We start from the raw sequence: 13,012 nt of genomic DNA on the forward strand, positions 1-13,012 counted from the left end.
ACCACTGGAAGGTGAGAAGATAACGGGAAATAATATTTAAATTGCTGTGGCATAGTGACTTAGAAATTGGATTTATGTAACAGGCAAATTATATTTCAAAAGTAAAGATAAAATAAAAATCTTTTCAGACAACCAGAATAAAAACAATAGATCCCCAGTAGTAATTATTGGGATCCAAGGAACTACTTGCACTGTCAAAACAAGGAGGGGGGATCTAAAAAGAACATATGGTCTTCAGGAAAAAAAAATGAAAGAAAGATGAATAAAGCACCCCCAAACAAATGTAAATGGAATCATCATAAAGACAGTATTGTAAAAGGCCCAGAATCAAAAAACGAATGATCACAGAGGTGGGTCTCGCTAAGGAAACAAAGGAGCTGGGGATGAAGCTCAGTGACAGCCTGCTTGCCTTCATGCATGAAGCCCTGGTTCAATCTCCAGCACAAGGGAAAAGAAAAAGAAATTGACCCTTTATGTGTTTGATATTGTTGAAAAAGATTAAAACTTCTATTAGAGAAATGTAAACAGAATTAAAGTGACAGATATGAGAAATTAATATCCCCAGAGAGTTGGAACAGTTTTAAAATAAGAATATTTTACTTATGCAAATCATGTATCATTTTGGAATTTGGCACATACATAGGCACATATTAAAATAATAACAGTGACATTTCTGTAATTGTTGGCAAAGACAAATACTTCTGAAGGCTGAGGGTTAAGCCTGTGAGTCCTAATATTGATTTCTATATTAGGAAGCCTAAATACAATTTGTAAAATTGAAAAGTTTTGTTTTAAAAAAACACAATAATAATATTCAGATATATCAAGGTAAAAACACAAGTTGTAGATAAAATGCTTGAGATAGTTTACTGTGGGGAACAGTAATCAGCAGTTTTTGGGAAAGGAAAGGTGTGAGACTGGTGGTTTACAATTATAATCCTTTAACTTTGAATTTGTGAACTCTGTACATGTATAATTTTGATAAAATCAGAATTAAATGAAGAAAAGGAGAATGTGGGTGGCAGAATTGGACACAAATATTTGTTTAAAAGATTAAATAATCATTTTTAAAGTCATGAATTGATGCTTAGCAACTCCTAACGATGACCAACAAGGTATTCTTGCTTTCTTGTTTGTTTTCCTGAGTATTATTAAACTATAGATTTGAAAATAATGTGTGATTTAATCCAGTGTAATCTTTAACATTATAGATGCTTTTATTTACCCAACCTAGTTGCTATTATCATTACATGAAATAGAAAATGAAATTTGATATGTCTCTTAGTGTAAAGTAATAAAATTATATTACATTTCCTATGAGATATAATGACCAAATCTTAAATAAGTGTTTGATCTTATGACCTTTTACAAGATAATCAGAAGGAACAAAACACCATAAAGCACAAAAACATAGAAGTTAAATGTCACCATAGGGGTGAAATAAAACAAATCCAAAGAGGTTGAAGAGATTTAATTATCCACTGAGATGTCCTGGACTTGTTTGGATCATAATTTTAAAAAATATAATGTAAAAATAAACTGGGATAATTGACAAAATTTAAAACATATTAAATTTTTAAAAGGTATAGGGTAAACAATTAGAAAAGTAAAGATTAAATCTAAGAGAAAAGAAAAATAGAAAAATAATCATAGTGTATTATTGAACTTACATCTTTTTAAGTAGTATAAATATAGTTATCATTATGACATACCTTCATTATCAGGCTAAGATTACAATAATAGGATTATAATAAATAAGCATCATTGCTATTTTAAAAATCTTATGTGTGAATTTTTTTACAGATGTAAAAGTTTGGAGAAATTAAATTTTATAATATATATTTCAACTATTATATTTTATTATTTATTTTAAGCCTAATTCTGTGGCGTTAAGAAGGGTTTGAATAAAATAAAAAAAATTATTGGGCAGAAATTGATCATTGTAGAAGCAGGGTAACAGTTACTTCATAAAAGTCTGAATCCATCATATTTTCTTACTCTTGTGTTTTGAAAAATTTCCATTATAAAAAGTAACATATTGAGTGCTAGGATAGCATAATATGCTAGGAACTGGTCAATTAATTTATAACAAAATATTTTATTGCACAGTTTACTGTTACTTTACAATTTATAAGAAGTCTTTCCTAATTCAAAGACTGGCAAGGGAGTATTCATTCATTAAAAAGAGATTCAGTCTGATGATAATGTTGAATGATACCTTCAATGACTAACAGAAAGCCCTAGAGAAAACCAGATGACGTAGAAAAGGCCTGTAATCCCAGCAACTCAGGAGGCTGAGGCAGTAGGATCCCAAGTTCAAAGCTAGCCTGGCAAAAGTGAGGCGCTAAGCAACTCTGTGAGATCCTGTCTTTAAATAAAATACAAAATAAACTGGGGATGTAGCTCAAGGGTTGAGTGCCCCCTGAGTTCAATCCCCGCTATCCCCACACACCAAAAAAAAAAAAAAAGAAAGAAAAAAGAAAAAAAGAAAAAAACCTAGAGAAATACTTAAACCTTTAAAGACCTATCTTTAGAAAACAAAACAAACATTTGCAGAAATAGAGGATAAAATTTTACTTCTGAAATCATTCAATGAGATCAATATAACCCTGAAACCAAACTATACATAAACATTACAAGTAAAACAAACAAAACAAACACAAATAATGAACAGACATATCACTTAAGACAGTGATGCAAAATTACTTTTAAAAACTAGAAAAAGAAATTTTGGAAACTTAGAGAAAAGATACATGATTTGAACAAGTGAGATTTCTTCCAGGAAAGCAAAGGTAGCTTAATAATTAACACTTCATTAAAGTAAGTTTGTACAAAGCAACGTAAAAGTATTAATTGAAGCAGAAAAACATTTGTCAATTCAAACACCTATTGATGTTAAAAATCTTTTTAAAAAACTGTGAATGATTTCAAAATACCTAAAACCTAAATACCAATAAGAGGTATTTAGAAAAACCCAATATGTAGTATTGCCGCAGTCTGGCTGGGCACAATCAGGAGCCACTTGTCAAAAGAAACTAACTTTATTTTTAGAACCACACACGACAAACAAAATAGTCTCTCAGGAAAAACCCTCAGAGCCTCAACTGCCACCACCGGCTTTCCACAAGCCTCTCTCTCCCACACAAGCTTCTCCCCACCTCCCACAATCCTCCTGCTCTAGAGGCCGATTGGCTGGGTCACGTGGACGGAGCCAAAAAAGTCCCCCAATGAGCAGCTCCGTGGTCTGAAAGGGCAGGGAAACAGTCCAATGAGCATCACCGCAGAGGAGCCAATCAGCTAGATGTTGCTGGGGCCGAGGAGCCAATCAGCTAGATGTTGCTGGGGCTGCTGTGAGCCAATCATCAGCCGGCAGCTGGAAGTTTGCTGGCAGCTGGAAGTTTGCTGGGGCCCCTCAGGCTGTGGCTCTCAACATCTCCCCCTCTCTGTTTAAACAACAAGCATGTGGCTTAGGGACCGTACCTGTTAGGCAGTCCAATTCAACATATGGTCCTTACCCGTCATCGGATGAACTGACCTCTAGGCGTCAGCCTCCTGTCTTAGGTTGGTACCACTGCAATTGGATCATACCCGTCACTGACTACCGGTCCAGCATACAGCCATACTTGTGGATAGGCCTTTGCACCTGTGGGGGGGTGAGGTTCTTTGCCTCACCTCTGTTGGCCCCCAAATTTTAGACCATCACTAGTAGAGGAGGATGCAAAATGCCATGACATTAAGCCAATTGAGGGCTCCTTTGAAAAATTGTACCACCGGTGACATCATCAGCAAAAATACCCCAACACTACCATAAGTCGCTGCACCAACAGATAGTTCACAATGCATACAGGTGAGCTCACAATGTGTCCAGGCAAGTTCTGCAAGCAGTTCAGTGATGGCTATTGTAGAAGCTGTAGATTGGTTTTATCTTTGACTTCACCAGCACTGGGATGAAGATAGGAATTCTGGCAATAATGGCTAAAGAAAAAATTAAGTAACATTCCAGAAGGCACTAAAAGAAAACAATTTTCTTAACAATTTACATTGTCTTCACCGGCACTGGGATGAAGATAGGAATTCTGGCAATAATGGCTAAAGAAAAAATTATGTAACACTACAGAAGGCACTAAAAGAAAACAATTTTCTTAACAATTTACATTGTCTTTAAGAGAATTATTAAATATAATGAAAAGGAAAGGTGAAAGTAAACAAACAGATCTGTTAACCTTCTTTTTTGTTTACATATTTAAACAATCCTCAACAGTTGTTTACCCAATTTAAATTAAACCATATAAATCACGTGAAAAAAAAATATTTGGATCCATTTTATCATGAGCGCTCATCATATATGATATATGGACATACGTACATTCAAACATATAACACAAAACACAAGTGTGCACACATAATATAATACATACAACACATAACATTATAGTAAAGGCCTTATAACTTTTTACAGGTGAAATCTCCATTGCAATGTTTAAAAACTCTATAGTCAAAAAATAGAACTGATCAGCAAAACATTAACCTAGGTCTGTATGAGCTCAAAAAACAAAATAGAACTTCATGATATGGCAAAGGGCAATAATAAAATAGATATTGAAGAAAGCATCCTGGTTCTGTTGCAGATGTAAGAATAGCCAAACTGGAGTTTTGGATATCAGTTGTTATGGATTTGAGCCAAATCATCTTCTTTTTGGTCTGTAGAAATCGCTTTAGTTAATCTTTCTGGAATCCAAATCGGCTGCTGTTCTCCCTGTGGAAACACATAAACAGACCCCCGACTCCAGACAATCACTGGGTCAGGACCTTGGTTAATCTCTCTGGAATCCAAATCGGCTGCTGTTCTCCCTGTGGAAACACACAAACAGACCCCCGACTCCAGACAATTACTGGGTCAGGACCTTTCCATTGTCCTGTTAGAATATCCTTCCAAAGTACCTTGGGCTTATGTACATTTTTTGGACACATATGCCTTTCCGCAGCACTAAGTCCTGATGAATCCAAATTTAAAAAGTTTAGAGTAAAAAGGGTTATTTTAAGTTTATCTTTGGGGAATATATACCCCTTCCCAATTCCTTCTTTTTGCTTTAATAAGTACATTTTAATAGTTTGATGAGCTCTTTCAACTATGCCTTGTCCCTGTGGATTGAATGGGATTCCTGTTATATGAGTAATGCCAAATGTTGAGCAAAATTGTTTAAAAGAGGTAGAAGTATAACCAGGGGCATTATCTGCTTTTAACTGTTTTGGAACACCCACAGTGGCAAAATTTTGTAAGCAATGAGCTATAACATCTTTAGTTTTTTCTCTGGCATGAAGGGAGCCCATCAAAAAACCAGAAGAAGTATCAACTGTAACATGCAAATATTTTAATTTTCCAAATTCTGGCAAGTGTGTGACGTCCATCTGCCAAATATGGTTAGGTATGAATCCTCTAGGATTGACTCCAAGATTAACTTGTGGTAAAAAGGTCACACAATTTTGACATTGTTTTATTATTTGTCTAGCTTGTTCCTTAGTTATTTTAAAACGCTTTTGTAAAGTATTAGCATTGACATGGAACTTTTTATGAAAATTTATAGCTTCTTCTAGTGTAGAGAAAATATGTATGTCATGTGTAGTTTTATCTGCTAAATCATTGCCCAAACTAAGGGCTCCAGGCAATCCTGTATGTGCCCTGATATGTCCTATAAAGAATGGATCTTTTCTGTCCCAGATTAGACTTTGTATAGTGGAAAGCAAAGAGAAAACAGTAGAAGAAGGGGAAATCCTACCAGCATCTTCAAGAGATACTATAGCATTAACTACATACTGACTATCAGAAAATAAATTAAATACAGAATCTTTAAACATCACAAAAGCTTGTAAAACTGCATTAAGCTCTACCTTTTGAGCTGATTGTTTGGGTACTAAAAATGTAAAAGTTTGATCAGGGGTAACTACTGCTGCTGTACCATTATTTGACCCATCAGTGAATATATTTGGAGCATTCATGATAGGTGTTTTTCTTGTCATTTTTGGAAAAATTACAGGATGCAATGACCAAAAAGACAATAAAGGATTAGATGGTAAGTGGTTATCAAATGAAACATTAGATTTACACATGATTATTGCCCAAGTATTTAACTCATTAGCTAACTCATCAATTTGATTCATAGTATATGGAGTAATAATTTTATGGGGAGAAATTCCAAACACTCCCTTTGCTGCTTTTATTCCTTTGAGTATTAATTGTCCTACAGCCTCAGGATACCTAGTAAGAATAGTGTTAGGAGAATAAGATAAATGTATCCATAATAATGGACCTTCTTGCCAAAATACTCCTGTAGGAATATTTTTTGTTGGTAGTACAATAAATAATAAAGGCAAACTTATATCAATTCTATCCAAATGCATATTTTCCATATATGTTTCAATGATTTTTAATGCCTTTCTTGCTTCAGGCGTTAACATTCGGGGTGAATTTGGATCTGATGGACCTTTTAGGATATCAAATAAAGGTCCCAACTCTCCTGTTGGTATACCTAAATAAGGCCTTATCCAATTTATGTCTCCTAATAACTTTTGAAAGTCATTAAGTGATTTGAGTTGATCTACTCGTATTTGAATTTTTGGTGGACAGACCATGGTTGAGGATAATAGAACTCCTAAATAATTAATTGGAAAATTTAATTGTACTTTATCTATTGCTATCTCTAGATTATAATTTTTTAATAAGTTTGTAAGTGTGGCATAACATTCTAGCAATGTGTTTTTATCTTTGTGTGCTAATAATACATCATCCATATAGTGAAATATTTGTAGTTCAGGATTTTGATTTCTAAGTGGCTGGATTACTTTGTTAACATAAATTTGACACATAGTTGGGCTGTTAGCCATCCCTTGAGGGAGTACTTTCCATTCATATCTCTGATCAGGACCTTCATGATTCAGTGCAGGGATAGTAAATGCAAAACGTGGACTATCCTCAGGATGAATTGGAATTGAAAAAAAACAATCTTTAATATCTATAACTAAAACATACCAGGTTTTTGGCAAAGCAGACAACTGAGGAATCCCTGATTGAGCAGGTCCCATAATAACCATCTCATTATTAATGGCTCTTAAATCTTGCAATAATCTCCATTTACCAGATTTCTTTTTGATGACAAAAATGGGAGTATTATGGGGAGATACAGAAGGTTGTATATGTCCTTCTGCTAATTCTTGTTTGACCACGTCATGGGCTGCTTGTATCTTTTCTTTAGTCAGGGGCCACTGAGGAACCCATACTGGTCTTTCTGATTTCCAAGTAATTTTTATTGTCTCAGTGGCCCTTTCTGAAAATCCAACCCATGTCTGTCTGTTCCTTGATCTATTTGTATTGGTGCTGCTATACCTTGTTCTTGTTTTTCTAATCTTTTTCCTTTCCTAAAACCTTGTCTAGTCATAATAGTGGGTGCATTTTGGTTGATGTTATTTGTTAATGTCAAACCTAATTGATCTAGGACATCTCGTCCCCATAAATTTACGGGAAGATGATCCAATACATATGGCTGTATAGTTCCTTCACATCCTTCAGGATCCTTCCAATCTAATACCATTGCACTTCTATGGGGATTAGTCGCCACTCCTAGGCCTCGAAGCGTTTGAGTGGCTTGTTGTAATGGCCAATGTTTTGGCCATTCTTGACGAGAGATGATGCTAAGGTCTGCACCTGTATCCAGTAGCCCATTAAATTCATGTCCTTGAATATTTAGTTTTAGCATGGGGCGAGAATCTAAATTTAAAGAAAGCATAGCCCAATCTACACCTGTGGAGCCTAATCCCTTGGAACCTCTTTCTACAGTACGACTGGAAAATTTATCATGTAGGCTGGGTATTATTAGTAACTGTGCTATTCTATCTCCTGGTGAAATTACTGATATACCCTTTGGAGAACTGGCTATAATTTTTATTTCACCTTCATAATCGGGATCAATTACCCCAGGACTTATCATAAGTCCTTTTAGAGTAGAAGAGCTGCGTCCCAATAATAAGCCTACTGTTCCTTTGGGAAGAGGTCCTTTCACCCCTGTGGGAATGATTTGAACTCCCATCTCTGGAGTTAGTACTGCTCTGGCGGAGGCGCAGATGTCCAACCCTGCGCTCCCTCTGGTTTGTCTGATGAGGGATCTGATGGACAATGTGTCCTGGGCACTACCCTGATGGGGTTGCTGGGTTCCTCCAGTGCTCCGTATATTTGTGGTTTTGGGCCCCGGAGCATTGGGCCCCCCTGTCCGTTTTTTGGCAATGGAGCCCGATGCCTTTCTCCACGATATTGTGGATAAACACCTGGTCCTTGTTCGTTTTTTGATAATGGAGTACCCTCTATGGTGGTTTGAGAACGGCATTCATTAGCCCAATGTCTCCCTCTACGGCATCGTGGGCAAATACCTGGTATTCTACTCCTTTGATACCTAGTTTTGTTAAACCCTCCTCCAATGGGGCAATTCCTTTTAAAATGTCCTGTTTGTTCACAATTGTAGCATGTTCTTGGCCTGGCATCTAAAGCCTGTTTTACTGCAGCTGCCACAATTTGCCCTTGTTCATTAATGTCTCTGGCATCTAAAGCCTGTTTTACTGCAGCTGCCACGACTTGCTCTTGTTCATTAATGTCTCTACATAATTTAATATATGTGTTTAAATCTTCATGTTTCAATGGTCTAATGATATCTCTGCACCAACGATTTGCTTGCTCATAAGCCAGGTGTTTTAGTAATGGCATTGCTTGTTCTGTATTCCCAAAAACTCTGGTAGCTGTTTGAATAAGCCTATCTACAAATTCAGCATAAGGTTCATTAGCTCCTTGTATTACCTTAGATAATTGACCTTGTAAACCTCCATGTCCTTGTAAAGTCTTCCATGCCTTAATTGCATCTGCAGCAATTTGTGCGTATACGCCAGGATCATATGCAATTTGTTGCTGCTGATCCTCATAAGGTCCCTTTCCTAACAACATATCTAGATTTCTCTGAGGATAACCAGCTGCTGCATTTCGCCTAGCCGTCTCCTTGCAAAATTCCTCATTGGCAACCTTCCATAACAGGTATTGTCCTCCATTTAGCACAGCTTTACACATATTAGCCCAATCTGCTGGCGTCATGTTTAAGTTGTTAATGGATTCGACCAAGCTTACAGTGAAGGGTGCTTGAGGACCATAGGTTGTTACAGCCTCTTTTAGCTGCTTCACTGTTTTGAAATTTAAAACTTGGTAAAATCGCTGCCCTCCTGCCTCAAATACAGGGCATGTTAATATTTGAGACCTTGTCTCAGGATCCCAACTATCAACTGCGGGGGTTGGGGGCCTCCCATCATATGGAGGTGGCCTTGTTAGTTGGACATTTACATCCTCTGGTGATAGAAAGGTGTTAGTAGCAGTCTCCTGTAGAGGTGGTGCTGTTGGTTGGACACTTACACCCTCTGGTGATAGAAAGGTGTTAGTAGCAGTCTCCTGTTGTACCTTTCCCCCTGATGGCTTTTTCTGTTTTACACTTTCTTTCTCTGTCTGACTAACTTGAGAGACCTTCTCTTTTACTTGAATCATTATGTCTTCTCCTTCCTCTACCATTGTCTGAACTGAAGGCTTTGGACTAAGCAAACAAGATATGAACGTCCACAATGGCAATGTGCCAACTGGCAGAGTCCCTGGGCTTTTCTTTTCTATTCTTTTTAAATCTTCACCATGATGGTTCCATTGTGATATATTTAACAACTCCTCCTTAAAAAGCCATGGGCTACATTTTTGTATTGTATCAACGTATGCCCTGACTGCTCTTGATTTTACTGGGATGCCTCCTTCCTCTAACAATTTACTTAACACTCTTTCAGTTTGTTTTTTACGAATTTCTGATCCCGTATTTCTACTATAATACAACCCAACAAGATGACGCCAAACAAAACCGAGACAGAATGAAATAAAAAGGGAACAACAAAAAGTCATTATAGCCTTTCTATCCTCCTGACATGGGCATCCGTCCTTTCTCCCTATCTGTTCCTCAGACGTAAATAGTTTTTCCTCAGATGTGAGCGGTTTTTCTTCCGTCTCACTCATCTCCAGGGACAGGCAACTTAAAACAAAAGTGAAACAAAATAACAAAAGAAGAATCTTAAAATGGCTACCCATCCTCTCGCCCTGCCCTCAGGGGCGAGCAGTTCACTTACCCTCAGTCGCTCCCCGTGCGAGCCACCAAATGCCGCAGTCTGGCTGGGCACAATCAGGAGCCACTTGTCAAAAGAAACTAACTTTATTTTTAGAACCACACACGACAAACAAAATAGTCTCTCAGGAAAAACCCTCAGAGCCTCAACTGCCACCACCGGCTTTCCACAAGCCTCTCTCTCCCACACAAGCTTCTCCCCACCTCCCACAATCCTCCTGCTCTAGAGGCCGATTGGCTGGGTCACGTGGGCGGAGCCAAAAAAGTCCCCCAATGAGCAGCTCCGTGGTCTGAAAGGGCAGGGAAACAGTCCAATGAGCATCACCACAGAGGAGCCAATCAGCTAGATGTTGCTGGGGCCGAGGAGCCAATGAGCTAGATGTTGCTGGGGCTGCTGTGAGCCAATCATCAGCCGGCAGCTGGAAGTTTGCTGGCAGCTGGAAGTTTGCTGGGGCCCCTCAGGCTGTGGCTCTCAACATAGTATCCTATGATAAAAACCATATTTTATTTCTGCTTTATGATGAAGGACAAGATAAGCATGTCAGTTTTCAATTCATCTATTTCATTTTTACTGGAAGTTCTAGAGAGTACTAGAATATTTATAGAATAAGAAGATGAATATTAAGAAGCAAAAGTAAAACTACTTTCAACTTTCAATAACGATATGCTATAGTAGAAAATTCTAAAAAAAGAATAATTATAACTAAACAATGAAGATAGAACAAAATAAATTTAAATTAAGCAATAGATAGGAGTAGACATTTCATCCAATATTTGTAATAATTAATAAGAAGGTGAAAAAGTTCTCCATTTCATGAGTCATTGAGTAAATACAAATTAAACCCACATCTCTATAATCAAAAGGAACCCAAAAGTGAGTAATTGGTGAGGAGGTGAAGAAACATAAACTTCACTCACTCTTGGTGGGAGTATTAAAAAACTGTCACTTTTGAAATATTTTAGCAAGTTCTTAAAAAGTTAAACTTATATCACCTAGCAATTCCACTCATATATCTGCTGATTGCAATTCACCAAAAAAAAAAAAACAAAACAAAACAAAAAAAACCCCTCATACATAAATGTTTAAAGTAGCATGATTATTGGCTACAAAAAACAAGAAAGCAATCCTAATGTCTATTAATTGGTAACTGGGTTAAAAAGAGAGAGAAGGAGGGAGAGAGAGATATGGACAGGGATGTACCCATTTTGTAGAATACTACTCAGTAATAAAAAGGAAAAAAATTGAACATGAATATAGGATCATGTATACATATGTCAAATTATTGTGTTGTAACCTAAATGATACACTTTGTCAATTAAAATGCATCAATTAAAGAATATAAAGTAGGATGGTGTTAAAAATAAAAAATAAAGTATTGATTCAAGAATAAGTAAATATTAGTTGCTTCAAATGCTCTTATGTTAAGTGTCTTATCAATATGAGAGGACTCAGTCCTTTTTTGTAACTTTTACTTTCATAGTGATTTTATATATAGGAATGAGTATCAGGCTTCATTACATTTTTGAAGACAAACAGGAGAAATGTTTTAATGGCTTATATATGAAATATTTAAAGATAAATTACATTTTTTAAGACCATAGTTTACTTTATATAAAGTGATGTATATGGGTAGGCTATAATGTTTATGAATTTTATAAATTCAGGAAATGATCAGTACTTGTTAAAACAAGGGGGCTGAGTCTGATAGAGTTGATAACTACTGATCTTACTAGATAAACTCTATTGTAGAATTTTGCACCAAAATATTAAAAACATATTTTTTTGCAGAAAAAATAAACAAAATTCTAAACCAAGAAAAGTTGAGAGGATCTCAAATAATTTGATTTTTAGGAAATTTTTTCTTTTTCAATTTGTAGGACTGTGTGTGTGTGTGTGTGTGTAAAAGTGTTAGTATGTGCAAGTATATAGAATTTCTCTGAAGATATATAGCAGAATAACAGGGTAAATGTGGGTAGATGTTCCTTTGCTACTTTAGATGTGTGGTGTGCATCAGTTTCTATTGAAAAATAAAGAGTTCTAAAATATTAAATAAAATGAAGAATGTATTTGGAAGTTATCTTATATTCCTTATTATATCAAATTTACATATTTTTCCACTAAAAGCTACTGATTATATGATTTTCATTTTACAGAATTTTGTGCATTCAAGTTGGATAATATTTAGAGGTTTGAAATTAAATACCAATTTTTTCTTTATTGTTTTAAAAAAAGAAAAACAAAAAACAAACAACAACAAAAACCCACATCAATTGGGACACCAAATTGACTGTTCCTCTACAGTTCACAAGAAGTTTTTTCTTCCTGACAAATGGTCATATGATGCTAGAATTTTGTTGGGCAAGCCTCACAAAGAAAATTTTAATTTTATTGCCTTTACAATTCCAAGAATTCATTTTTCCCTAACAGGCTTCATCAATATATTTGTAAAGACTGTTGTTTATTTCTTTACAATCTCCAAATGTCCTAGTTGGTAAGCCTCTTAATTACTACATTTCAAAGGGACACATTCCTATTCCATACAATTTTACACTTAGGATTTTAAAATTGTGAAGGATGAAAGAAGATATATATGTGTCGGGGTTTTGGCCCCCTCTTCCCTCCTGACCTGAGGGAGAGATTGGGGGAGCATGCCCCCACCAGGAGGAACCCAGAAAGGTGAAGGTCGACTGGCCGCCAGCACCCAGCCCTCCCTCGCAGGACGACAATCAGACACGCCAGGGAGAACAGTCAAAGCAGGATCTCATTTATTGAGAAAACACACGCAGCTAATATAATGTACAGGAACCATCAGAGTAAAGGTCAGCAGGGT

Source organism: Marmota monax, unplaced genomic scaffold (assembly GCF_021218885.2).
Source record: "Marmota monax isolate L192 unplaced genomic scaffold, Marmota_monax_Labrador192_F-V1.1 WCK01_AAM20220418_F8-fsc00763, whole genome shotgun sequence".
Taxonomy (NCBI): domain Eukaryota; kingdom Metazoa; phylum Chordata; class Mammalia; order Rodentia; family Sciuridae; genus Marmota; species Marmota monax.